Raw genomic sequence first — 7500 nt, forward strand, 5'->3', positions numbered from 1 at the left:
AGGAGTCGAAACAAGGATGCGAGATCCGAGAATCGAACTCAGGACCTCTTGCACCAAGGCCGCGCACTAACCGACTGTGCCATCCTTGCTCCTAAACGGTGCCCGGTCATCGCGCACAAATCTAAATCTAAACTGTCTAAACAAACCTTCTTCGTGATGCCTACGGAACTTGAAATCGGGCAAGACTGGAACATCTCCAGGGGAACTTATGCACTGATTTTGTCTCCAAGTTCCCAAGCCCTTTCCTCACTGCGTAGCACGGAAGCTTGGTCTTTCAAAGAACACACTTTTTCAGTGACCTAAAGAACTACTGAGACATGTTGACTAAGAGCGAATTCCTATCTCAACAGCCAACTGAACGTGTACATAATAACAATATAAGGAACCCTCTCCCCGATTGAGAGACAGCCAAAGGTTATTGCTTATCTATCCTCAGAGCCTTAATTTAAGACTTCAGTATTTATACATATTTCAATTTCTAAATTTTGTAACCTTTTTTCCCTACATTTTAACTCATCATATAATTAACCCTGTAATTCTTCGATCTGTCAAGAATTGCCATTACAGTTACCATTATTACCTAACTATTTCAAGGCCGCTAAAAGTCTCGGAGTTGACAAAAATACATTTCGAACTGTAAACAGATATTTAAAGCATAAGCTGTCTGAATGAAATCCATCAGATGTTAGTTTTTTTTTACCCTAACACCGTCCACAGGCACTAAGTCTGAACGGACCTATCAAGTAGCTGAGCAGAGTTCCGCTGAACTTTAGTGTGATCATTTGACAAAACACTGTTTTTCTGAACAGAAAACGCATAAAGCTCAATTCTTACCAAATGAATTGGTAAATGGGAATTTGTCACCGTTGAGTTTCAGGTTACCATCTTTCCTGAGGTCCATTGGTAAAACAATTACGACAAAACTGAAACTTCGCAATAAAACGAAAAGAAGGGAATTTTATGCCGGGTTTAGTCACTTAACCAAGCACAAATTACTTATATTTTACTGTACTACTACTACTACCACTACTACTACTATTACTACTACTACTACTACTACTACTACTACTACTACTACTACTACTACTACTACTACTACTACTACTACTACTACTACTACTACTACTACTACTACTGTGGCCTTGGAAATGACAAGCAAAACAAAACAGAAATAGAAGAGGAGGCTGGATCATACTAATCAACCCAAATACCTTCATTTCTTTCACCTTATTGTGATTACGCCGCATTCTTTATGGTCAGTCTATCCTCTGCCGCAAAAGTGGCCCAGGTTCGTTTCCCGAAGTCGTCTACTCTCTCTGTGACGCGCCACTTTATTCGGATTCAAATGCGATCTGGATTTAGTGAACGAATAAGCCATATTTTTCAATTAATGTATTCAGTTTTATAAGCTCGGGGAAATTGCTTTTCACTCTTAATCGAAAGGAAATGGCGGGTATCTTTGCTACTAACTTTATAAAACCTTACTCTTTTTTTTTTACATTTCCGCTTTCCGAAAAAAGCTCAAATTGTAATCGATATTTGCGAAGAGTATGTCATGCAAACCACAGTGCTTGTTAACAGGACTGGACTCCAAATCAAAGGTAACAATTTTAGTGTGAATGGGCTGCTTTTTACCTTAGTCTTTTCACTGAAAAAGAGATAAGATAGAAAAATTATATGTAGCTGCGAACCCACTCTATATATCGTCTATTCTTCTTCTCATCTAAAAAAGCTCATGTCGGCCTTTTTTACAGAAGGAAGTTCTTTCATAAAAAAGTAAATTAGGAAATTTCTTTCATCGGTTTTAAACAGGAAGTGCTGCAAACAAGTAAAATTGCAATTAAAAAAAGATAAAAAGTTGACAACATTGTACCGAAGCAATTGCAAGTTGTTGTGTTACAATGATAATAAGCATTTGTATTTTCTTATCAGCGTTGCAGATGCATGGCTTATGTAAAGTAAACGAAAATACACCGTAAGTTATATTTTTCTCAGGTTTTCATTAAAAGCAAAGATGATAATTTTTGGCAACAAAAACAAAGAATTTAACCTTGGAACTAAATGGAATCGCAGAGGAGATTTCTAAACCGCTTTTATTTTACGAAAGGTTAAAAAGCTCAAATCAGAAGCAATTAGGAGACGATTGTGTAACCGATGATAGTCTGAAAATACTTCAACACAAAAGCCGGGAAATGTCTTTCACGTCAAACATTTTCACCTCTCAAATACAAAACCTTTTCTTTGGAGTGACAACGATATTCAGATCAGAACAAATATTAAAAGAGAAATGATTGTCGGTGAACCGATAATGGCTTGTTAAAAAACACCAAAAAGTGTAACATTTCGAAGTGCTTTGATGTTGTTCTTAACGATGGTAGGCTGAAAACATTAAAGGCCCTGTTAAAGTGCTTTAATGACGATCATCTTCCTTGGTTTTAATGCCAACTGAAAAATCCATTATTATCACTAAGGACAAAACAAAACGTGTTTGAAACAAATCTGTGACATCAGTTCCTACGAAGTCGTTATTGTTGATGAGCTTTGTAGCTTTGTGTGTTCCGGCAGAGTGCTGCCTATTAAAATGTTGTTATCAATTGCATACCTCAAAGACACTTACACCAAAGCGGTCGTAGCGACACTGAAGAAGCATAAAGGCGGCAGAGTCAAAACTTAAGTAAGTAAGGTAAGGTATGGAGATTTACGACGATTTATTGACAGAGTAACCGCAGTTTTTAACAAATATTTCACCCCCTAGAAGGTTCTGCGAATTAGATAAGGTATTTCAGTTTTTTCTTTGCTTTTGCCTTGTCGACTCTGTTTCTGATGGTAAATACTAAGATTTGCAAAAATGAAACTGAATGCGAACGCGGCTTATTTTCGCCCCGGCTGAACTCTCTTTCAGTTAAAAATGATTTCTCCGTTTAGTCTAGTTGTGAAGTTGTGTGTTAATACTAGAGAGATTAATCATCACGTTTACGGTAAAAGGCAAACGTCGGACTAAAATTTGCGTTGTGCCAAAAATGGAAGAAACTCATTTGATATGAGCTCACTTCTTGTGCTTGTTAGCAGCAGGTATCAAGTAACTTTTGAAAAGAGAGAGACGAGTTTGAATAAAATCATTTTCATGCTGTTATGACAAGCAGCAGCAGCCCAATCCGCAGTTGTATAAGGACAGAACGGTTTCTGTTTGATGGCGGGAAATCAACCGTGAGAAACGCCAATCGTAGCGATAAAGCGCGCGAAAAGAGCGAGAAATCCCATTCAACTACGTTTCGATTGCTAATTTTGCCTCAGATTGGCTATAAGTATGGTGCGGTAGCTCATGATACGCCAGCTAAGCAAAAGAATCTCTTTGTTTTTTATTATGGGGCTCTTGCTATCACCAATGAGTACAACAAAACAGGTGTTTCTGGATAGGATTTTAGGTGACCCAAAGGAAAGGGAATTATGACATTGAGAGTGCAAGGCTATACCTATTTGACGGGAATTAAATAAAATTACGCGGAAGACGAAGTTTCCCGTTCTTTGTACCCAGTGAAAAGTTCTCAAGTTTGATGGCTCCTAAGACGAAAGGAACTTTGAAAAAATGCGGTATACTCGCCTTGATTTCACCGGTGTTTTTATACAACTGAAAATTGATGAAAGATTCTCTTTTTTAGCCGAAAACATACTTTAAAAAGACACAATAGAATCTCTTTGGAACCGCGGAATTGGCTCAGTGAGATGTCAAAGGCATTGGCAACAGGCTAAATAGTGTCTTGGAAAGTTCAAGAAACTAGAACGTAGCTAGAAAGGCAGACCAAACATTCATAGTATTTAATCATTTGTACTTTTTCATCTGGTAGTGCTTTTACACAGCTGGTTTGCGACTCTGCATCTCTCAGGGTCCGCCATTCCCTTTCTAGTCTTCCTAATTCCTGATTTTTTTCGCAAATTGAGCAAAGAGACGACTAGATAATATCTTAGAAAACATGTGTAAACAATGATCTCACGGGAAGGAAGTAAATGTAAAAATTAAGCGGGAAAAGTTTGTCATTCACAAATCGTAAATAAATACATGCGACAGATCTTGATCTCCGATAAGAGAAAAGTGGACTGAACTGAGAAATCATGGAAGAGCAATGAAAAGTCTTCTTGTACGTTATTGCCCGAGGAGGCAGCCTAGAAGCCCCCGCGTAAAAAGGGACAATATGTAAATTATGTAAATTGGTAGATAGATATTGTATATGGAATTTGCTCAACCGAGCGTGCAAGGTGTTATTGGTATTGCTCAACCGGAAGCGCAAGGTGGTATCGGTATTATTCACCTAGTTCGCGAGGTGTTCTGGGTAACATGAGTCACAAGGCTGAAAGTCACAACGAACATCAATATCGGAGTGTTGTGGTTCGATTGAAGGTGAGTAATTTTCGAATATTTACAGCGAATCTTTTTACTTTGAAAATCAAAGATTATAGTATCTGATAGAAAATCATTTTGCCTGGATCAGAAATCGATTTTTCAGGCACAAATCAGAAACAGGGGCGACGACTTGTCAGACACAAATCACAAACATAGGCGTCCGGCACACTCGGAAACAAATTGCTAGACGCAATCTCAGAAAGCAAAAGCATAATCTCAGTATCAACATTTTCAAACAATCTTCGACCATATTTTTAACAGTTATTCACAGATAATAATAATGATAATAATAATAATAATAATAATAATAATAATAATAATAATAATAATAATAATAATAATAGTAATCAGCGATCCCGATAAAGTAACCGAGTTTTGTTCCTATTTTATGGTATTTCAAGGTACCGTGGCAAGAACCACGTAGATCAAAAACATGACGACGAAATGTTGCCTTCTAATTAATATTCCTGAACATTCCTGTTTTACTATCATATTGTCAAGGCATTTGCCATAATTATGTAAATTGCTTTTCAATTGATAGCGTATTGGAAATTGCAAATAAATGCCCGTTAGTTGTTGCAAATCCTTTCCTTGCATCTTTCACTTTCATTTACCTACCTAATTACGTGTAGCATGATATGAAGACATCACAATAGGGCCGTTTATACGAGAGAAAATAAGCCGAGGGTTACTCTGTCCGCGGCTTACATAAGACGCGAGCACCCCGTATAAATGGTACAAAATATACGTTCATGGCTTTCTCAAGCCGCAGCTTATCCTGGCTTTGGCGTTTATACTCGTATAAATAGTTCCTTTCACGTATTATGTACGCCGCGGCTTATTTTCTCTCGTATAAACGGCCCTAACGTGCAGCATATGTTAATTGGAAAACACCTCAACTGCCATCCATATTATCTTGGGCGGGGCAGACGTAGTGACAGCTATCACTAGTGAGTAAATAAATAGAGGATATTACACGGTGGCGAGAAGATATAAATTTTATGTTCGAGTGGTAAGAACAATATCTCACGAGTGAGCGAAGCGAACGAGTGAGATATTGTTCTTGCCACGAGAACATAAAATTCATATCTTCGAGCCAACGTGTAATGTTCTTTTTATTATATGGAGACTAAATATTGATAAATTCCGATTTTATTGTGTTTCAAAGTAGTCAAGTTTTACAAATACGGCTGGGCTTTATAAAAAAAGGCGGGAATCGTGACGTCATTGAACGATACGACACTCACAAAGGTGACATACGGAAAATACGCCACTCGGGTCCCGGATGTAGTGGCGTATGGAATCTACGAGTGGTTTAGTTCCCAGTAAAACACTCTCCTCCATATAATAAACAGTCTTTTGGTACACGACACGTACACAACACACCATAGGCGCCGCGACGGCTACGGCACTGAGGACATCTGCCTTAATACATTTCTTCGCCGCCGTTCTCTGCAAAATAATACTGACGTGAAGTAATCAAATTTAAGGTTTTGACGACGTGAGCTTACAACACTGAATCTTTCATCAGAGATTTTAAGAAACGACGACGGAGTTGCGGGCTCTAATAGGTATTTCGCGATCGCGATGATTCGATCTTGATCATGTTCACGGTACAATATGGCTGAATATTCTCAAGAGTCAGGTGATGGACTCTTGGTTTCCTATCATTCGATTTGTATCAACGGTTTTGAATTGAAGATAGAGAATGAGCAAACCACTCTTGTAGGCTCAAGTTGTCGTTAAAACACCAAATTTCGTCTTTTTACATTGTTGTTTTATCGAGTATGGGTGAGAAATGTGCTAAAGTGTTCGCCGCACTTACAGCACCATCATTTTTCTCCTTTGGGCCAATAAAATAACGGTTTTTTGGCGTTGTCGTTGCCGTAGCCATCGTCGTTCTTAAACTCCCTAACATCTTTACTTCATAATCGCTTGAACCAATCCAATTGATTATAGACTTCACTGATTGGAGTGTAATGTGAAGTGCGAGTTTTGTACCCCATACGAACCATGTGAGCGTTAGCCCTACTAATGGAAATGGGCCCACACAAGGACAGAGAAAAACTCTGAGCAGGGTGGGAATTTAACCCACGACCTTCGGGTTAGATCACCGCCGCTCTACCGACTGAGCTACAAGGTCAGACGGGAGCAGGCCGTGGGAACTGAAGATGTTGAAGTCACGTCAATGAACATGTACAAGTACAAGGAAGGATTACGTTTTTGTAAACGTTGGCCATGTAGGACTTTTATTTGAACAGAATTAACTGATTAGAGTGTAATGTGAAGTGCTAAGCTTCTACCCCAAATGAACCACGTGAGCGTTAGCCCTACTGATGAAAATGGGCCCACATATGGACAGAGAAAAACTCTGACCAGTGTGGGAAATGAATTATAGGATTGTCTATACGTGAAACGATGGTAGGCTGAAAACATTAAAGGCCCTGTTAAAGTGCTTTAATGACGATCATCTTCCTTGGTTTTAATGCCAACTGAAAAATCCATTATTATCATTAAGGACAAAACAAAACGCGTTTGAAACAAATCTGTGACATCAGTTCCTACGAAGTCGTTATTGTTGATGAGCTTTGTAGCTTTGTGTGTTCCGGCAGAGTGCTGCCTATTAAAATGTTGTTATCAATTGCATACCTCAAAGACACTTACACCAAAGCGGTCGTAGCGACACTGAAGAAGCGTAAAGGCGGCAGAGTCAAAACTTAAGTAAGTAAGGTAAGGTATGGAGATTTACGACGATTTATTGACAGAGTAACCGCAGTTTTTAACAAATATTTCACCCCCTAGAAGGTTCTGCGAATTAGATAAGGTATTTCAGTTTTTTCTTTGCTTTTGCCTTGTCGACTCTGTTTCTGACGGTAAATACTAAGATTTGCAAAAATGAAACTGAATGCGAACGCGGCTTATTTTCGCCCCGGCTGAACTCTCTTTCAGTTAAAAATGATTTCTCCGTTTAGTCTAGTTGTGAAGTTGTGTGTTAATACTAGAGAGATTAATCATCACGTTTACGGTAAAAGGCAAACGTCGGACTAAAATTTGCGTTGTGCCAAAAATGGAAGAAACTCATTTGATATGAGCTCACTTCT

Source organism: Montipora capricornis, chromosome 9 (genome assembly GCF_036669925.1).
Source record: "Montipora capricornis isolate CH-2021 chromosome 9, ASM3666992v2, whole genome shotgun sequence".
In the NCBI taxonomy this organism is placed as follows: domain Eukaryota; kingdom Metazoa; phylum Cnidaria; class Anthozoa; order Scleractinia; family Acroporidae; genus Montipora; species Montipora capricornis.